The 22,216-nt window shown below is 45.9% G+C and overlaps 1 protein-coding gene across 1 annotated transcript in view; it reads right to left on the reverse strand.

The window, feature by feature from the left end:
• Window positions 1–22,216, reverse strand: part of LOC110534569 (zeta-sarcoglycan) — a 323,045-nt gene that overhangs the window by 291,040 nt on the left and 9,789 nt on the right. The gene's annotated exons all lie outside the window — the stretch shown is intronic.

The raw sequence follows: 22,216 nt of genomic DNA on the forward strand, positions 1-22,216 counted from the left end.
ACCCCCTTATTTTATTATTATTATTTATTGTGATGTTTTTGCACTGACTCTCTTACACAGGCTCGATGTACACTCACTGGAGTCTAAACACACACTCACACATACTCACACACATACATTCACACTCTTCACAAACACTGCTGCTACTCTCTGTTTATTATCTCTCCATAGTCACTTTACCTATACCAACAGTACATTTTAACCCATTTTAACCCTACCTACAAGCCTATGACCTCAATTACCTGGACTAACCTGTACCCCCAGCACATTGACTCTGTACCGGTACCCTGTGCATATAGCATCGTTACTGTTATTTTAGTGTGTTACTATTTTCCTCCAAATTTTTCTTACTTTTTAAAAACTCTGCGCTGTTGGTTAAGGGCTCGCAAATAAGCATTTCACGGTAAGGTCTGCACCTGTTGTATTCGGCACGTGACAAATAACATTTGATTTTAGTTGTTTAGATGTTTATTGAGCAGATAGATGTAAGTATGATCTCACATGACTGGTTCAGTTCAGTAGGCCCCATTCTGGCTCAATTGACTGGTTCAGTTCAGTAGGCCCCATTCTGGCTCAATTGACTGGTTCAGTTCAGTAGGCCCATGCTGGCTCACCTGACTGGTTCAGTTCAGTAGGCCCCATTCTGGCTCAATTGACTGGTTCAGTTCAGTAGGCCCATTCTGGCTCAATTGACTGGTTCAGTTCAGTAGGCCCATGCTGGCTCAGTTGACTGGTTCAGTTCAGTAGGCCCCATTCTGGCTCAATTGACTGGTTCAGTTCAGTAGGCCCCATTCTGGCTCAATTGACTGGTTCAGTTCAGTAGGCCCCATTCTGGCTCAATTGACTGGTTCAGTTCATTAGCCCCATTCTGGCTCACTTGACTGGTTCAGTTCATTAGCCCCATTCTGGCTCAATTGACTGGTTCAGTTCAGTAGGCCCCATTCTGGCTCAATTGACTGGTTCAGTTCATTAGCCCCATTCTGGCTCACTTGACTGGTTCAGTTCAGTAGGCCCCATTCTGGCTCAGTTGACTGGTTCAGTTCAGTAGGCCCATGCTGGCTCAGTTGACTGGTTCAGTTCAGTAGGCCCCATTCTGGCTCAATTGACTGGTTCAGTTCATTAGCCCCATTCTGGCTCACTTGACTGGTTCAGTTCAGTAGGCCCCATTCTGGCTCAGTTGACTGGTTCAGTTCATTAGCCCCATTCTGGCTCAGTTGACTGGTTCAGTTCATTAGCCCCATTCTGGCTCAGTTGACTGGTTCAGTTCATTAGCCCCATTCTGGCTCAGTTGACTGGTTCAGTTCATTAGCCCCATTCTAGCTCAGTTGACTGGTTCAGTTCATTAGCCCCATTCTGGCTCAGTTGACTGGTTCAGTTCATTAGCCCCATTCTGGCTCACCTGACTGGTTCAGTTCAGTAGGCCCCATTCTGGCTCAGTTGACTGGTTCAGTTCATTAGCCCCATTCTGGCTTACCTGACTGGTTCAGTTCAGTAGGCCCCATTCTGGCTCAGTTGACTGGTTCAGTTCATTAGCCCCATTCTGGCTTACCTGACTGGTTCAGTTCAGTAGGCCCCATTCTGGCTCAGTTGACTGGTTCAGTTCATTAGCCCCATTCTGGCTCAGTTGACTGGTTCAGTTCATTAGCCCCATTCTGGCTTACCTGACTGGTTCAGTTCATTAGCCCCATTCTGGCTCAGTTGACTGGTTCAGTTCATTAGCCCCATTCTGGCTCAGTTGACTGGTTCAGTTCATTAGCCCCATTCTGGCTCACCTGACTGGTTCAGTTCAGTAGGCCCAATTCTGGCTCAGTTGACTGGTTCAGTTCATTAGCCCCATTCTGGCTCAGTTGACTGGTTCAGTTCATTAGCCCCATTCTGGCTCACCTGACTGGTTCAGTTCATTCTGCCCCATTCTGGCTCACTTGACTGGTTCAGTTCATTAACCACATTCTGGCTCACCTGACTGGTTCAGTTCAGTAGGCCCAAATCTGGCTCACCTGACTGGTTCAGTTCAGTAGGCCCAATTCTGGCTCAGTTGACTGGTTCAGTTCAGAAGGCCCCATTCTGGCTCAGTTGAATGAATGATGTTAATTTTCTTCGGCTGATCTACAATGTTCAATGAGTAAATCACGTTTGACGTGATCAACAGCAACGATGAAATGACCTCACAGAGGGAAACATTAACTCTGGAGTCTTCCAGGATAATTTACAACTCAACATCAACTCTGTTACACACATGGCTGCTTATATTGGTTAGCATGTCTATACGGTTTGCAGGCCTACGTCACCTTGGTTCAACTGGGTAAAAGCTCCGATTGCGTCATATTTATACGTTTACCACTGGGCAGCTAGACACCGTCTGGCCTTTCCTCCACCACTTAAAATTATTGAGGTATAAAGAGCAAAGGGCCCTGGACACGTGTAGTCACTGTCAGACACGCCTCCCAGTTTTCACGCCCATAGGCGTCCTGCCTAATAAGGTCCCCTTACTGTCAAGCCTCCCAGACAAACTGCCCAGGTGTATAGCACCTAATAAGGTCGTCTTCCTGTCAAACAGCGCAGACAAACTGCCCAGAGGTATAGCGCATAATAAGGTCATCTTCCTGTCAACTCCACTCCATTTTTCTCCCTTCCCATTTCAGGATTTCCTGTTCAGGGTTTTTCGAGTGCACTTTAACAGCTTTCTCTGTCGAGAGAAGGAAGTTTGGGAGCACTGAGACGTAGCACACAACTACAGGTTGTGTGGACTGCTGAGAAAGCATTTAGCTTTAACCAGCTCTTTTAGATGGAGTGTTAGCATTGAGGCTAGCTGTCTTTTTTATTTTATTTTACCTTTATTTAATTAGGCAAGTCAGTTAAGAACAAATTCTTATTTTCAATGTCTCACTAGTTGTGTAGAGAATTAAGGAATTAAGGAAATCCCAGTCAGGGATAAAACATTTAGCTTGTTCCAAACTCTTCTAGTGAGGGCATTAGCCTCTAGCTAACTTTTCTCTCTTGCTTATGTCGGATTTGTGAGGAAAGGCGAAAACACTCAAGAGGCCTTGCCCTCCGTCAAGCATACCAATCGATCAAAAGGATGCGGGACAGAGAGAGAGACAGCCAGACAGCCAGACAGACAGACAGACAGACAGACAGAGGAATTCTTTAGAAGCCTCCTCTAGTCTAGCATGAGATTGTAGCGTAACTCAAGTTCTGGTATTGAGGACTTGGAAATAGAGTGCAATGAGCTTTCACAGGCTGACCGTAAATAACGGGCTGGAGCCAGAACTGTGTGAGTGAGTGTGTCAATACTGTGTGTGTGTATGTGTGTGTGTGTGTGTGTGTGTGTGTGTGTGTGTGTGTGTGTGTGTGTGTGTGTGTGTGTGTGTGTGTGTGTGTGTGTGTGTGTGTGTGTGTGTGTGTGTGTGTGTGTGTGTGTGTGTGTGTATTGAAGCCGAGGACATCACCCACTCACTGACCTTCCAGCTGCTTTGAGGCTGATGTGAGAGACATAGGTAGAGCTGGCCCATTGCACCAGAGTTATAGGCTACGTTACCATTCTCTACAGTAATCACTCATACACTTTCCTCGTGGATTTAAAGGCCCAGTGCTACGAGGTTGGAATAATACTGTCAAATTGTGAAAATTAATACCCTTTTAGTGTAAGAGCTCTTTGAAAAGACGTCTGAAATTTCCGCATGTTTTGAGGAAATCGCCTGGCGGTAAATGAGTTAATAGGTCAGAGGTCGGCAACCTTTTTTGTGTGGAGTGCCAATTTACAATTTATCCTACCATTTCTAGCATTCTGCGTGCCAGTTATGATTTTCATATGTGCATTACAACTAATTGTGTCTATTGAATATATAATTGCCCACAAACGGAATAATTCCATGACTCGCTAAACAGAGAGGGGTCCATTAGCTCCACTACAGGCCTACCTGCATCAGATGACCTCCTTTTAAAACGCATCTATAGATCTTAGTACTGCACTTCCTGATGGTCGCCATTGTTTAGTGGAGTTTGTTTGACAAGAGTCCTTGATGATTGTAAGTCATTATTGTGGTGTTATGCCTCTGATTCCATTGCATTATGTGTATTTGTCTGACCTGCAGCTGTGGTCAACAGTTTTAATGTGATGGTCATATTCATTTTGTCTGCATTTGAAGTCGGACTTATTATGACTTGATTGCCTGTGGTAGTGGCTTTACGTACACTACCGTTCAAAAGTTTGGGGTCCCTTAGAAATGTCCTTATTTTTGAAAGAAATGCACATTTTTGGCCATTAAAATAAACATCAAATTGATCAGAAATACAGTGTAAACATTGTTAATGTTGTAAATGATTATTGTAGCTGGAAACAGCAGATTTGTTATGGAATATCTATAGGCATACAGAGGCCCATTATCAGAAACCATCACTCCTGTGCTCCAATGGCACGTTGTGTTAGCTAATCCAAGTCAATCATTTTAAAAAGGCTAATTAATCATTAGAAAACCATTTTGCAATTATGTTAGCACAGCTGAAAACTGTTGTCCTGATTAAAGAAGCAATAAAACTTTAGACTAGTTGAGTATCTGGAGCATCAGCATTTGTGGGTTTGATTACAGGCTCAAAATGGCCAGAAACAAAGATCTTTCTTCTGAAACTCGTCAGTCTATTCTTGTTCTGAGAAATGAAGGCTATTTGATGCAAGAAATTGCCAAGAAACTGAAGATCGTTTAAAATCCTGTGTACTACTCCCTTCACAGAACAGCACAAACAGGCTGTAACTAGAAAAGAAAGAGAAGTGTATTAGAGTGTCTAGTTTGAGAAACACACCTCACAAATCCTCAACTGGCAGCTATATTAAATAGTACCCGCAAAATACCAGTCTCAACGTCAACACTGAAGAGGCGACTCCAGGATTCTGGCCTTCTATGCAGAGTTGCAAAGAAAAAGCCATATCTCAGACTGGCCAATAAAATCTAAAATTAAGATGGGCAAAGAACATAGATAGTGGACAGAGGAAGATTGGAAAAAAAAGTGTTATGGACAGATTAATCTAAGTTTGAGGTGTTCAGATCACAAAGAAGAACATTCGTGAGACGCAGAAAAAATGTAAAGATGCTGGAGGAGTGCTTGACGCCATCTGTCAAGCATGGTGGAGGCAATGTGATGGTCTGGGGGTTCTTTGGTGCTGGTAAAGTGGGAGCTTTGTACAGGGTAAAAGGGATCTTGTAGAAGGAAGGCTATCACTCCATTTTGCAACGCCATGCCATACCTTACCTTGTGGACGGCGCTTAATTGGAGCCAATTTCCTCCTACAACAGGATAATGACCCAAAGCACAGCTCCAAACTATGCAATAACTATTTATGGAAGAAGCAGTCAGCTGGTATTCTGTCTATAATGGAGTGGCCAGCACAGCCACCGGATCTCAACCCTATTGAACTGTTGTGGGAGCAGCTTGACCGTATGGTACGTAAGAAGTGCCATTCAAACCAATCCAACTTGTGGGAGGTGCTTCAGGAAGCATGGGGTGAAATCTCTTAAGACTACCTCAACAAATTGACAACTCATTTAGAATGCCAAAGGTCTGCAAGGCTGTAATTGCTGCAAATGGAGGATTCTTTGAAGAAAGGACACAAGTATTATTTCAATTAAAAATCGTTATTTATAACCTTGCCAACATCTTGACTATATTTCCTATTAATTTTGCAACTCATTTCATGCATGTTTTCATGGAAAACAAGGACATTCCTAAGTGACCCCAAACTTTTGAACGGTAGTGTATATATATATATAATACATTTTTTCCCGGGGTGGCTTGCCAAACCTTGGCTTGCCAAGGCGAATACCCTCGCGTGCCAAGGCCTGCCACTGTGCCTTAGGTTGCCGACCCCTGTAATAGACCAATAAGAAAGAGATTTCCAAACCTCTCTGCCAATAACAGCTAGTTTTCAGTTTTCCCCTCCCCACTCAGACCAATCCCAGACAGTCCTAGCCAAATTGTAGCTCTTCGCTCAAAAACTATTTTTCTTTCTTTTTGATAATTTTAATTGAAACAAAATCACAGTAAGGTACTTAGTTGTTACGCAGAAATGATTTGATATTGTGATAGAAACCGCTGCATTGGACTTTGTAAAGAAATGGATCGCTATTGGTATAATTAATATGGTGGAAACTCCCTCCAGTCATGCTTGTACTAATCAAAATATTGTAAAAGCATGGAGGGGGAGTGATGAACGAGTCCACACTCCTGGAGTAGGGTATAGAGAAACAGAACACAATCATTTTATGGAGAGTTTGGCTATCTTGAATCGGCTGGACGCCATCTTTGTTCCACCTGAGTACTCCGTTCATTGAAGTATAATGGTTATGCTATTGGCTCTCTCTCCAATTCCACTCCTTCAGGCTGGACGGCTCTAGACTCCAGCTCTAGCTCTCATGTGAACAGAATTAATTCTTCAGGATCGGCGTTCTGGCAACGGGACAGTTGTAAATCATGCAGAGCCTTGTGTCAAGATCGCAGATTTTAGAGAAACAACAAATGTCGGTACATAGAAGTGTCTTATATCGGCTGAAAGCTTAAATTCATGTTAATATAACTGCACTGTCCAATTTACAGTACCTATTACTGAGAAGGAAATGCCATGCTATTGTTTGAGGAGAGCTCCTGACAACAAAACACTTTTTTCACCGCGACAGGTTTGATAAATTCACCTCTGAAGGTCAAATGTGTACTTACATTCTGAAATCATTCTCTGATTTATCATCGAAAGGGTCCCAGAGATAACATCAAGTGTTGATTTGTTAGATAAAATCCTTTTTCATATCCTAAAAAGGTCCATATTGCATGATTTTATATTTCCACTCTTTCAATTTGCAAAGAAAGGAATCTGTGAAAATCTCGTTGTTTCAACGAGTCAAATCACGTTCGTATCTATTCCTCAGAGATCCTAGAAGGTAACAGGACTTCACTATTTCATTAGGGGTGTAGTATATCCTATAGGACACCATGTTTGGTCAGAGAGCGACACCTTCATGGCACGCCGATGACGAAGGCCATCACTTGAACGACTGTATCTTTGTCAAACAAAGCTAGCTAGATAGCTTTATAGGAATCCATGTATATGTCGTAAAACATAGCTACTAACCTTTGCATGCCTTTTCATTTTGGACAAAAATTATAAGGATATTCAGAGTTGTGAAGTTATGAAAACTGGTTGTTTTGCAAATGTTGAACTTATAATATGACTACTAATATGTATAAACCTAAATCAAAGTCCAAGTATACAGATTTGATGATATTCTTGCAGAAAAAAATTGAATATGAATGCGAATGTCTCCTTTATATTTGCCCAAATGTACCTGGGGACGTCACACTAAAATGATTGTAGTTCAGTCATACTTCAAGTTATCCATCTGAAACGTTGTACATACTGCTGCCATCTTGTGGGCACTATCGGAATTACAACCTGAGTGATGGCTAGAACTATGACCTTTCTCTTGCATTTCAAAGATGGTGGTAGAGAAAGACCAGTTGGTTTTATCTTTGTATTTTCTTCTACCAGATCTAATGTGTTATATTCTCCTACATTCAATTCACATTTCCACAAACTTCAATGTGTTTCCTTTCAAATGGCAGCAAGAATATACATAGCCTTGCTTCAGGGCCTGAGCTACAGGCAGTTAGATTTGGGTATGTCATTTAGGCAAAAATTGGGGAAAAAAAGGGAGTGGGCTATCCTTAAAGGTTGTAAACAAGTTCTCCTAATTCTGTATATTCTCTGCAGACAAAACACACACGCACTCCCACACACACAAAAGATTTTCAAGCAGATTTAAGTCAAAATTGTAACTCGGCCACTCAGGAACATTCGCTGATTTCTTGGTAAGAAACTCCAGTGTAGAATTTCCACGGTGTAGATTTGGGCTTGTGTTTTAGGTTATTGTCCTGCTGAAATGTGAATTCATCTCCCAGTATCTGGTGGAAAGCAGACTGAACCAGGTTTTCCTCTAGGATTTTGTCTGTGCTTAGCTCCATTCATACATTTTTTATCCTGAAAACCTCCCCAGTTCTTAACGATTACAAGCATACCCATAACATGATATGGAGAGAGGTACTCAGTAATGGATTGGAGTGGATTTTGCCCAAACATAACATGTTGTGTTCGGGACATAAAGTGAATTGCTTTATCACGTGTTTTGTAGTATTACTTTAGTGCCTTGTTGCAAACAGGATGCATGTTTTGGAATATTTTTATTCTGTACAGGTTTCCTTCTTTTCACTCTGTCATTTAGGTTCGTATTGTGTAGTAACTACAATGTTGTTGATCCATCCTCAGTTTTCTCCTATCACATCTATTAAAATCTGTAACTGTTTTAAAGTCACAATTGGCCTCATGGTGAAATCCCTGAGTGGTTTCCTTCCTCTCCGGCAACCGAGTTAGGAAGGACGCATGTATCTTTGTAGTGACTGGGTGTATTGATAAACCATCCAAAGTGTAATGAATAACTTCACCATGCCCAAAAGGGAGTTCAACGTCTGCTTTTTTTCTACCAATAGCTGCCCTTCTTTGCGAGGCATTGGAAAACCTCCCTGTTCTTTGTGGTTGAATCTGTGTTTGAAATTCACTGTCTGACTGAGGGACCTCACAACTAATTGCATGTGTGGGGTACAGAGATGAGGTAGTCATTCAAAAATCAGGTGAAACACTATTATTGTACACAGAGTGAGTACATGCAACTTATTATGTGACTTCTTAAGCACATTTTAACTTATTGACTCAAGACATTTTGCATTTACATTTGCAATTTTTGTAAAAATAAAATTAAAAAACTATTCCACTTTGACATTATAGAGTATTGTGTGCAGGCCAGTGACAAAAAATCCACATTTAATCCATTTAAAATTCAGGCTGTAACACAACTAAATGTGGAAAAAATAAAGGGGTGTGTTCAGTGATGGGTGAAAAAGCAAACTCACTAATCACCCATCACACAAATGCACACAGACACACACACACACACACACACACAGACCTCCACACACCTTTGATCAACTGCATGGCTCACGGCTAGACTGCTCCTTGGTCAAAGATGGATGAAAGACCATGTACTCTAGCTCTCTAATCACTGTGCATACACACACATACACATGTTGATATGGACACACACACACACACAAACTTTATTTATTTATCTCGCTCGCTCGCTCTCTCTCTCTCTCTATCTCTCTCTCTCTCTCTCACACACACACACACAAACACACACACACACAAACACACACACACACACACACACACACACACACACACACACACACACACACACACACAGAGTCTACATGTAGAGCTCCCTTCTCTCCCTCCACAGTTAGGATCAAATTGTGAGTCTAGATGAAGAGCTCCCTTCGCTCCCTCCACAGTTAGGATCAAACTAGAAGTCTACACGTAGAGCTCCCTTCTCTCCCTCCACAGTTAGGATCAAATTGTGAGTCTAGATGAAGAGCTCCCTTCGCTCCCTCCACAGTTAGGATCAAACTAGAAGTCTACATGTAGAGCTCCTCCTTTATCTTCTTTTGTCTCCTCTTGACAAAGACCTCTCATCTTCTTGACACATAGAGAGAGGGGAACATGGGATAGAACCTTGGAAACAATTCTCTTCTTCTCTTGATCTCTCTGCTCTCCCTCCCCTCGTCTTCTCTCCCTCCCCTCCTCTTCTCTCCCTCCCCTCCTCTTCTCTCCCTCCCCTCGTCTTCTCTCCCTCCCCTCGTCTTCTCTCCCTCCCCTCCTCTTCTCTCCCTCCCCTCCTCTTCTCTCCCTCCCCTCGTCTTCTCTCCCTCCCCTCCTCTTCTCTCCCTCCCCAAATCTGTCGATCTGCCCCTGAACAAGGCAGTTAACCCACTGTTCCTAGGCCGTCATTGTAAATAAGAATTTGTTCTTAACTGACTTGCCTAGTTGAATAAAGGAAAACTACAAAATAAGCCGACAATGAAACCGTCTCCCCACCTAGTGCCCGTGGAACTGACGTCCCCTGCAGCATCTCCCTCAGCCTATACAGCAGTGGTTCTCTGGCTCCTGCCTAACCTGCCTAATCCCTGTCCTAACTGGGACTGATGTCCCCTGCAGCATCTCCCTCAGCCTATACAGCAGTGGTTCTCTGGCTCCTGTCTAACCTGCCTAATCCCTGTTCTAACTGAGACTGACGTCCCCTGCAGCATCTCCCTCAACCTATACAGCAGTGGTTCTCTGGCTCCTGCCTAACCTGCCTAATCCCTGTCCTAACTGGGACTGATGTCCCCTGCAGCATCTCCCTCAGCCTATACAGCAGTGGTTCTCTGGCTCCTGTCTAACCTGCCTAATCCCTGTCCTAACTGGGGCTGACGTTCCCTGCAGCATCTCCCTCAGCCTATACAGCAGTGGTTCTCTGGCTCCTGCCTAACCTGCCTAATCCCTGTTCTAACTGGGACTGACGTTCCCTGCAGCATCTCCCTCAACCTATACAGCAGTGGTTCTCTGGCTCCTGCCTAACCTGCCTAATCCCTGTCCTAACTGGGACTGATGTCCCCTGCAGCATCTACCTCAGCCTATACAGCAGTGGTTCTCTGGCTCCTGTCTAACCTGCCTAATCCCTGTCCTAACTGGGGCTGACGTTCCCTGCAGCATCTCCCTCAGCCTATACAGCAGTGGTTCTCTGGCTCCTGTCTAACCTGCCTAACCCCTGTCCTAACTGGAACTGGCCGGCTCAAGTCCTGATCATACATCCTAGTGATGTCTATCACATCTCTCAAAGAAACAAGTTGTCCAGAGTATGCCTGGTCCTGTGAACTTTGTCCAAACAACCTTTCAGCCGATTTGCCAAACACTTCAACAGTATTTTGTAATCCAAGCAGAGCAACGATACTGGCCTCGTTACTCAATAGAGCTAGGTCACCCTTCTTCAGCAGTAGTGACAGCCCTGCCCGCTGGCAGCTGCCTGGTAGTACTGAGCACTCAAAGGACTCCCGAAAGACATCTAAGAGGTCCCTCCCCAATACACCCCAGAAACATTTATAAAACTCAGCTGTCAGTCCATCGACCCCTGGCGCACGGCCTGGGGAGAGCTGCTGCACAGCCACTGTTAGTTCCTGAGATGAAAAATCACCCTCCAGCCCAGCAATCTGCTCAGGCCCGAGCTTAGGCATCCCCTGTAGAATCTGCTGAGCACACTGTGGATCAGTGTTGCTGCCACCGTACAGGTCTGCGTAGAAGTCCGTAGTCAACCTCCTCATCTCCGCTGGAGACCCCGTCAGGCACCCTGAAGGACGCCGCTGGAGACCCCGTCAGGCACCCTGAAGGACGCCGCTGGAGACCCCGTCAGGCACCATGAAGGACGCCGCTGGAGACCCCGTCAGGCACCCTGAAGGACGCCGCTGGAGACCACGTCAGGCACCCTGAAGGACGCCGCTGGAGACCACGTCAGGCACCCTGAAGGACGCCACTGGTGGAACGTCGGCTTTTTGCTGAGCCCACTTCTACTCCAGGCTGAAGAGGAACACACTCGGAGGACACTCCCTTCGCCCATGTCCAGCTCCTCCCTCCCTGATGTCCCTCCACACATGTACCAATCCATACTGTTCTAACATACGGGTAAAAGCACCCCTGAATGTGGATGAGCTTCCGCCAAGTTCCTATCCATACTATTCTAACATACGGGTAAAACCACCCCCGAATGTGGATGAGCTTCCGCCCAGTTCCTATCCATACTGTTCTAACATACGGGTAAAAGCACCCCTGAATGTGGATGAGCTTCCGCCCAGTTCCTATCCAGTGTGTAGTCTGTCGTACAGTTCCACAACCAGAAGAGGTAAACAGACAAGGGGAAGAAACGATCATGTAATTTATTGTTAACTTTTCTTTTCTACCATTGTCTTCCCTTTTGACTGCACTTTTTCCTTTCCTTACTGCTGAGACGTGGTCATTCAGATGCCAACGTTGCAATTCCAATGGTTGGGGTTGAGTCTGGACACAGGGTGGAGGCAGAGGCTGCCCAGAAACCCCCAGCCTGCTCTCAGATCTGGAGCCAGACGTGACAGAGGAGCCATCAGCGCCCTGTTCGCCCCGCTTCCTGTGCCTTGCATGTGTGCTGCTTACGTCCAATCTCCCCTCAATCAAAACACCTCAGACTTCCTGTAGTCACATAAACCATGCAGGCTTTCCCCTTCAACCTCACCTGATACGAAATATCTAAAGTTTGTGTTTGTGAGTCTAGAAACATTAAAACTTTCCTTCTACAAGCGCTAACATGTTTCAACAGTGGGTTTTTACACATTTTTACACATAACTCATATCTCATTGGGCTGGCAAATGTCCAGTAGCGTGCGAGCTCTCGCATCAGGTCGCCATCAGGAATGAACAGTGGTAAATTGGATAGAGCAACCCTCGTAGCTGGAGAGAACAGTGGTAAATTGGATAGAGCAACCCTCGTAGCTGGAGAGAACAGTGGTAAATTGGATATAGCAACCCTCGTAGCTGGAGAGAACAGTGGTAAATTGGATAGAGCAACCCTTGTAGCTGGAGAGAACAGTGGTAAATTGGATAGAGCAACCCTCGTAGCTGGAGAGAACAGTGGTAAATTGGATAGAGCAACCCTCGTAGCTGGAGAGAACAGGAGTAAATTGGATAGAGCAACCCTTGTAGCTGGAGAGAACAGTGGTAAATTGGATAGAGCATCCCTCGTAGCTGGAGAGAAAAGTGGTAAATTGGATAGAGCAACCCTTGTAGCTGGAGAGAACAGTGGTAAATTGGATAGAGCAACCCTCGTAGCTGGAGAGAACAGTGGTAAATTGGATATAGCAACCCTCGTAGCTGGAGAGAACAGTGGTAAATTGGATAGAGCAACCCTTGTAGCTGGAGAGAACAGTGGTAAATTGGATAGAGCAACCCTCGTAGCTGGAGAGAACAGTGGTAAATTGGATAGAGCAACCCTCGTAGCTGGAGAGAACAGGAGTAAATTGGATAGAGCAACCCTTGTAGCTGGAGAGAACAGTGGTAAATTGGATAGAGCATCCCTCGTAGCTGGAGAGAAAAGTGGTAAATTGGATAGAGCAACCCTTGTAGCTGGAGAGAACAGTGGTAAATTGGATAGAGCAACCCTTGTAGCTGGAGAGAACAGTGGTAAATTGGATATAGCAACCCTTGTAGCTGGAGAGAACAGTGGTAAATTGGATATAGCAACCCTCGTAGCTGGAGAGAACAGTGGTAAATTGGATAGAGCAACCCTTGTAGCTGGAGAGAACAGTGGTAAATTGGATAGAGCAACCCTTGTAGCTGGAGAGAAAAGTGGTAAATTGGATAAAGCAACCCTCGTAGCTGGAGAGAACAGTGGTAAATTGGATAGAGCAACCCTTGTAGCTGGAGAGAACAGTGGTAAATTGGATAGAGCAACCCTTGTAGCTGGAGAGAACAGTGGTAAATTGGATAGAGCAACCCTTGTAGCTGGAGAGAAAAGTGGTAAATTGGATAGAGCAACCCTTGTAGCTGGAGAGAACAGTGGTAAATTGGATAGAGCAACCCTTGTAGCTGGAGAGAACAGTGGTAAATTGGATAGAGCAACCCTTGTAGCTGGAGAGAACAGTGGTAAATTGGATAGAGCAACCCTTGTAGCTGGAGAGAAAAGTGGTAAATTGGATAGAGCAACCCTCGTAGCTGGAGAGAACAGGAGTAAATTGGATAGAGCAACCCTTGTAGCTGGAGAGAACAGTGGTAAATTGGATAGAGCATCCCTCGTAGCTGGAGAGAACAGTGGTAAATTGGATAGAGCAACCCTCGTAGCTGGAGAGAAAAGTGGTAAATTGGATAGAGCAACCCTTGTAGCTGGAGAGAACAGTGGTAAATTGGATATAGCAACCCTTGTAGCTGGAGAGAACAGTGGTAAATTGGATAGAGCAACCCTTGTAGCTGGAGAGAACAGTGGTAAATTGGATAGCGCAACCCTCGTAGCTGGAGAGAACAGTGGTAAATTGGATAGAGCAACCCTCGTAGCTGGAGAGAAAAGTGGTAAATTGGATAGAGCATCCCTCGTAGCTGGAGAGAACAGTGGTAAATTGGATAGAGCAACCCTCGTAGCTGGAGAGAACAGTGGCGTAATTTGCAAAAAGACATCATTTAGAGTAACATGTGTCTCGACCAGCCTGTTGATGAGGCACTCCTCTTTCAGAAACACAGCCAATGCTTTATTCATTCGCGAAGCAGTTGAAAGATTTTCATGTCCAACTTGTTCTAATACAATCATGCAGGAAAAAAAAATATCTAGAAATAAGAACAGAAAACCCTCTCACAACCCGCACAACAACAACTCCCGAGAGAGAGAGAGAGAGAGAGAGAGAGAGAGAGAGAGAGAGAGAGAGAGAGAGAGAGAGCAATAGAGAGAGGGAGGGAGTGGAGAAGACAAGAGAAAGCAATATAGGGAGAGAAAGAGAGAATGTGGGATGCAGAGCCTGCTCGGGGCGGTCATCGAACAGCAGCAAAGGCACTACTTGGATTCTATTTTGAGTCACTGCTTAAGTTGAGGTCAGTGCTTCTCTCTGGATGCGTCCCAAATGGCACCCTATTAGCCACATAGTGCACTACCTTTGACCAGCCCTATGGGCCCTGATCACAAGTAGTGAACTATAAAGGGAGTAGGTTGCCATTTGGGGAACAGCCTCTGGCAGAGCAGCATGTTAATTAGACTGAAGAGGTGGAAAGGGAGGAGGAGGAGGAGAGGAGGGATGAAGGGGAGGGAGGGAGGGCTCAGAGACAGAAAAAGCACTCTCATTCTCAACCACTGGTTTAGTGGCTATGCAGAAAAGAGAAGGAGGAGAAGAGAGAGAGAGAGAGAGAGAGAGAGAGAGAGAGAGAGAGAGAGAGAGTGGAGGAGGAGCGAGAAGATAGGGGGGAGAGGGAGGGAGGAGGAGGAGGGAGAGGGAGGAGGAGAGAGAGGGAGGAGGAGAGAGAGGGAGGAGAGAGAAGGAGGAGGAGAGAGAAGGGCAGAGAGAGGGAGGAGGAGGAGCGAGAAGGGCAGAGAGAGGGAGGAGGAGGAGGAGGAGAGAGAGACAGGGAGGGAGGGGGAGAGAGAGAGAGGGAGGGAGGGGGAGAGAGAGAGGGCCTGTGCTCTGATCTGGGTATGCATTTGCAAGGGTCATCAGCAACCACCCATCAGCAATCTCACTGAGACCTATCAATCCATCCACCTATCAATCCATCCACCTATAAATCCATCAAGCTATCAATCCATCCACCTATAAATCCATCAAACTATAAATCCATCAAGCTATCAATCCATCCACCTATCAATCCATCCACCTATCAATCCATCCACCTATCAATCCATCAAGCTATCAATCCATCCACCTATCAATCCATCAACCTATCACTGCACGAAATAATGAGAGAGAGAGAAAACACTTGAGGCATCCTTAATTTAACACTGAATGAAACCAGGGTAGTAGAGAGAGAATGATAGGTGGAAAAGAAGGAGGAGGAGGAGAGGAGGGATGAAGGGGAGGAAGGGAGGGCTCAGAGACAGATGGATACAGAGGAAGGATAAATGGAGAGAATAGAGAGAGATGTGTACTGTGAATACTTTGTTTGTTAATGACACCACACCTTAGACAGACTGTGGGAGGGGGAGAGAGAGAGAGAGGGAGAGAGAGAGAGAGGGGGGGGGGAGAGAGGGGGGAGAGAGAGAGGGGGAGAGAGAGAGAGAGAGAGAGAGAGAGAGAGAGAGGTGGGGAGAGAGAGAGAGAGAGAGAGAGAGAGAGATTAGAGAAAGAAAGAAAGAGATAAAAAAAACACCTCAGGCAAATCTTTGAATCTCCCTCAAATGCTGAGAGAAAGAGAGAGAGATGTGCTAAGGTGTCTCGGAGAATCACTCATCGCGATGATTCCCTGACATAGCGTGATTTCAAAAACAACCCTTTGGATCAAAGTCTTGCCTCTTTTCTCAATTGTGATTTTAAAAGGGGTAGCCTGGGATGAAAGGAGGGCTGGAAGAAAGAGAGGATAAAAGAAGAAAGAGGGAGACATTTAGGGATTTCAAGCAGCCAAGGTCACAGACTTATGAATTGGGGAAAGAGAGAGAATGTCTTCATCTCCCCAGTTGGAAGAAGAGAGGGGATGACTGATCGGAGCAGCCCAGAAATAGCCTCGCCATCTGAGACAGAGAAAAGAAGGATAGAGGGAGAAATAGAGAGCGGGAGGGGCCTCCTGCCCTCTTTTGTCCCTCTCTCTCAATCATTCCCTTCATCTCCTTCAGTCATTGGTCCTGTGTAGTTCAGTCGGTAGAGCATGGTGCTTGCAATACCAAAGGTTGTGGGTTCAATTCACGCCGGGGCCGGCCATATGTAAACTGTACGCATGTCTGTAAGTGGCTTTTGGTAAAAACGTCTGCTAAATGGCATATGTTATTTTTCCCCCTGCCACCTCCCCCTGCCTCCAGCAATACAGGCTGTTAGCAGCCTAAGCCTATAGGAACACAGGGCCCTAGGAGCTACACTGCCACACCGTTCCTCATGAGGTATATAATCACACTGCCATGGCCTGGTGGCCTAGAAGTCATCCCCAGTACCTGTAGGCTACATGTAGTACAGTCATGCATGCCATGTTACCATTGTAAGTGATTTGTCCCACCTAGAAGAGGAAGACCTCATAGGCCCCCAGAGGAAACGAGGCCCTGGATTGAATTACCGAACGGAGGCGTTTCAGGTGGTCCATTTTGCACTGCACACACCTGGAACGCCCCCGCCAGTGAGTATCCGCGGTCTGCTTTCATATCCTCCTCCTGGTGTGGCCAAAGGGGCTTTTACCATCTTACAACGTCACAATATATAGTTCATTATGTTACTAGCATAAAGAGCTTGCATAGTTTTTCAACGCGCCGACCACAGATATAGAATCTCTGGAACGGACATGCTCATTCAAGTCAATGACACCATAATGGCTAGACTGGTGGCCATTTTGAATGTACCCATGAGTTTACCAGTCAATTTGCCGTGGTCAGAGCCTCTATGCTCGTTCTAGCCATTATACTCCAACACTCAACCAATATGGCATGTTACTAACATGTGTATCTCAACACATAGCATATGTGATGTTTTGCTTGAGTCAATGGTTTTCACTGTAGGCTATTTCCAGACATCACTGAGCCGAGCCGTGTGTTTCCTATAGGAGTGAGAGAGAGAGAGAGAGAGAGAGAGAGAGAGAGAGAGAGAGAGAGAGAAAGGGCGGGGGAAGAGGGAGTGGGGGGATGGAGAGAGAGGGAATAGAGAGAGAGAGGGAATAGAGAGAGAGAGGGGGGGATGGAGAGAGAGAGGGAGTAGAGAGAGAGAGGGAATAGAGAGAGAGAGGGAATAGAGAGGGGGATGGAGAGAGAGAAAGAGAGAGAGAGACAGAGAGAGAGAGCGAGAGAGAGGGAGAGAGAGGCCCCTAGTGTGCTCATTGATCCAAAGCCCAGAAAAGTCAAAGCACAAGAGGACAGACACGATCTTGGCAAAGGGAGCGCCGTGGTTTATGACTGTCGCGACTGTGCCTGCCTGTGTGTGTGTGAGTGTGTGTGTGTTTGCAAGTGTGTAAGCATGATGGAATTATATCAGGGGATGCTGCGACATCGCCACCCGTTCACCTGAGAGGGAGAGAAAAGGAGGGGGAGAGAGTGAGACAGGGAAAGAGGTACAGAGAGAGAGAGAGAGCGGGACCCAGGACCAGACAGAGAGGGGGGTGCTAGCCTAGTGGTCTCGCTACAGCGGCCAGATGACATATTTACATGCAGCCGGAATATCATCCGTCTGAGGTAAATGAATGCTATGTGAAATAGTGGGTTTAAGTAGGCAGCCTTCCCAGAACAGGGCCATGTAGATCATCTCCCAATCATGAACCCTCTCTGCTCCTCCTCTCCACCCCCAGACTACCACAGACATCCGCAGGGACAGGAGAGAGGGGAGGGAGGGGCAAGAGAGGTAAATACTCTACACAAGAGAAGCGTCTACTGCAAACAACATGGATGAGACAGGAGAAAGGAAATCAACAGTCATGTCAGGGCTTGATCTAGAATCTATATCCTCAAGGATGTTCAACCTCATGTTTGAAAAGCAAGATAATCTATCGCTACGTAATGGTGCTTGCTTGTTCCAGCACTGTACTACCGATGCCTGTAGTGAACCATCCAAATACAGATCAAGTTATGATTTACACAAGATTTCATCCAAATAGATCCGTTATGATACTGTCTCCTTGCAGTTTTCTGCATACTTGACTTTCACGTTGGCGCGTTCAATAGGACGGACCAAACACATCTCTTTACACAATCCTACACCGTTTGTCTTTGCCGCCTACAGAATCCCCCAGGTGTGACCCACTATAACCCACTGTCCCCAGAGAATATACCCCTATGGTAATGATGACATTCTCTCTCTCTCTAGAGGGTCTTCACCCCTACCTATCCCCCAAAGCCCTCCCCTCTCTCCAGCTCCTTCCCTCCTCCTCCATCTCCATTATAGGGTGTGTCTCCGCTTGGTGCTCTTCTCCCCCCTCCCTTTCCATCAATTAGAATCAATTAAATTCAAAGGGCTTTATTGGCATGGGAATCATACAGTGCATTCAGAAAGTATTCAGACCCCTTCACTTTTTCCACATTTTGTTAGGTTACAGCCTTATTCTAAAATGGGCTGAACGCCAAGCATCACGTCTGGAGGAAACCTTCACCATCCCTACGGTGAAGCATGGTGTCTGGGGCGAAGGTTCTCCTTCCAACAGGACAACGACCCTAAGCACACAGCCAAGGCACCGCAGGAGTGGCTTGGGGGACAAGCCTCTGAATGTCCTTGAGTGGCCCAGCCAGAGCCCGGACTTGAACCCGATCGAACGTCTCTGGAGAGACCTGAAAATAGCTGTGCCGCGACGCTCCCCATCCAACCTGACAGAGCTTGAGAGGATCGGCAGAGAAGAATGGGAGAAACACCCCAAATACAGGTGTACCAAGCTTGTAGCGATATACCCAAGAAGACTTAAGGCTGTAATCATTTCCAAAGGTGCTTCAACAAAGTACTGAGTAAAGGGTCTGAATAGTTATTGTCACGTCCTGACCTTAGTTCCTTTTTTATGTCTCTATTTTAGTTTGTTCAGGGCGTGAGTTGGGGTGGGCATTCTACAGTGGGGAGAACAAGTATTTGATACACTGCCGATTTTGCAGGTTTTCCTACTTACAAAGCATATAGAGGCCTGTAATTTTTATCATAGGTACACTTCAACTGTGAGAGACGGAATCCAATACAATAATCCAGAAAATCACATTGTATGCAAATTCATTACTTAAAAATCATACAATGTTATTTTCTGGATTTTTACAATGTGAATTTCTGGATAAAAATTACAGACCTCTACATGCTTTGTAAGTAGGAAAACCTGCAAAATCGGCAGTGTATCAAATACTTGTTCTCCCCACTGTATGTGTTGTTCTATGTTTTTGTATTTCTGTTTTTGGCCTGGTATGGTTCCCAATCAGAGGCAGCTGTTTATCGTTGTCTCTGATTGAGAACCATACTTAGGCAGCCTGTTTTCCCACTATGGGTTGTGGGTAGTTGTTTTCTGTCTTTGTATTAGTTACCAGACAGAACTGTTTCGGTTGTTCTTTTTGTTTGCTTTGTATTGTAGTGTTCAGTTCAGTTTAATAAAATGACGGACACTTACCACGCTGCATATTGGTCCGATCCTTCCCGAACACTTACCACGCTGCATATTGGTCCGATCCTTCCCGAACACTTACCACGCTGCATATTGGTCCGATCCTTCCCGAACACTTACCACGCTGCATATTGGTCCGATCCTTCCCGAACACTTACCACGCTGCATATTGGTCCGATCCTTCCCGAACACTTACCACGCTGCATATTGGTCCGATCCTTCCCGAACACTTACCACGCTGCATATTGGTCCGATCCTTCCCGAACACTTACCACGCTGCATATTGGTCCGATCCTTCCCGAACACTTACCACGCTGCATATTGGTCCGATCCTTCCCGAACACTTACCACGCTGCATATTGGTGCGATCCTTCCTACTCCTCCTCAGAAGAGGAGGAAAACCATTACAGTCATATAAATGTGATATTTCAGTTTTGAATTTTTAAGAAATTAGCAAAAATAAATAAATACCTGTTTTTGCATTGTCATTATGGGGTATTATGTGTAGATAGATGATGGGGAAAAAGAAATGTAATCCATTTTAGAAAAATACTTTAATGTAACAAAATGTGGAAACAGTCAAGGGGCTTGAATACTTTCCAAATGCACTGTATGTTTACATTGTCAAAGCAAGTGAAATAGATAAACAAAAGTGAAATGAACAATAAAAAATGAACAGTAAACATTACGCTCTCATAAGTTCCAAAAGAGTAAAGACATTTCAAATGTAATATTATGTCTATATACAGTGTTGTAACGATGTACAAATAGTTCAAGTACAAAATGCTAAATAAATAAACATCTCCCCCTGCCCCTTACACCGCTACCTATCCCACAATGCCCTCCCCTCTCCTCCCCAAGGTGCTCTCTCCACTCCCCCTCTCCCCCTTCCTCCCTCCCCTCTCTCCACCCTGGCCCCCATTTCACCCCATGCGGGTGGGGGGACCATCTGTCTCTAAGCAACAGGGTGACACTGTGCTTTTTTTTGGGCTGCCTGCCTCTACACACAGGCAACAATGCTGGGCCGATGCCTTCTCTCCCTCCCTCTCTCCCCCTCTTTCCCTCACTTCTTACCTCCTGCCCCTCTTACCATCTGACATGCCTGCTCCATCCTCTCATTTTCACACTCACTTTTTCTTCCCACATATTCTATCTTTCTCTCCATCTTTCACTCACCTCTCCTGCCTCTCTCACCAACCAACATACTGTATTCTTCCCCTCCCTTCTCTCCTTCCCCACTCTCCCTCCCTCCCCACTCTCCCACTCTCCCTCCAAACTCTCCCTCCCCACTTTCTCTCCCTCCCCACTTTCTCTCCCTCCCCACTTTCTCTCCCTCCCCACTCTCCCTCCCTCCCCACTCTCCCACTCTCCCTCCAAACTCTCCCTCCCCACTTTCTCTCCCTCCATTCTCTCCCTCTCTCTCCTTCACATTACCTGTGCTCTACTGCAGCATCACTAGGGTTGTCTGAGGCAGTGTTCCTGTAATCACTAAGCTGGGCAGATCAGGTGTGTGGATCGGGGCTGTGACTGTGTATCAGGCGTAATGACTAACACATTGACTGTCTGAGACAAGCATCTTCCTCACACTGGCCTCTGTCTCTCCTCTGCCTCCTCTCCCCTCCTCACACACAATCCCCAATCAGACCCGTGTAGCGTCGACCTGTGCTACCCAGAAGGGAGAGGGCCTGGACGTGATGTGAACACTGTGCCAAAAAAAGGAAATACATGACGGATTTGAGGATGACAGGAAAGTGTGGTAGGAAAGCAGCCGTCTGTCTTCCCGTCTGTCTGTCTCTCCAGGCTTCAAAGGCAATGGCACAGAGGTAATCAGCCAGATGAGATCAGAGCACTGCTGACAAGTGTGACTGCTGACAATACCCAGGCTGATGCAACTCTATCCTTCCTCCCTCGCTCATCCACTCTCCCTCCATCAACCCATCTCAGTCTCTCGCTCTCTCTTCCATCTCATTCTCTCCCTCTCATCTCTCCCTCCATCAACCCATCTCAGTCTCTCGCTCTCTCTTCCATCTCATTCTCTCCCTCATTCACTCTCCCTCCATCAACCCATCTCATTCCCTCGCTCATGTATAACCCTCCTCTCTCTCTCTCTCTCTCTCTCTCTCTCCCTCCGTCGCCAATCTCTGTCTCACTCTCCATCTTCAATCTCCCTCCATCACATCTCTCCCCCCATGTCCCTCTCAGTGCTCACAGTCATATGTTGAACGATGTCACACTTTGCCAATAGATATGCACCCTGGTATGTTTACTAGAATACATAACGCATCATTGCTTTCTAACGGCTTGCAGTTTGATCCAGGATGAACTACCTCCATGGTGTTGGAACATTTCTTGAATCTCTGGCCGAGGGATAAAATGTCCCTCTAGCTAGCAGCGTAACAGTTGCTGAGAGTAGTAGCTATCGTTGTTGAGGATAAGTTGCGCTTCCTCGCGGGATGTGTAACAGTCACCGCTCCTGTTATAATGCCCTTGAGAAGAATCTGCCTAATGCAGCTCAGACACTGGCTATAATGGCATGCGCCTGGGTAAATGGCA

Source organism: Oncorhynchus mykiss, chromosome 10, assembly GCF_057628025.1.
Source record: "Oncorhynchus mykiss isolate SJ-2025 chromosome 10, ASM5762802v1, whole genome shotgun sequence".
Lineage (NCBI taxonomy): Eukaryota > Metazoa > Chordata > Actinopteri > Salmoniformes > Salmonidae > Oncorhynchus > Oncorhynchus mykiss.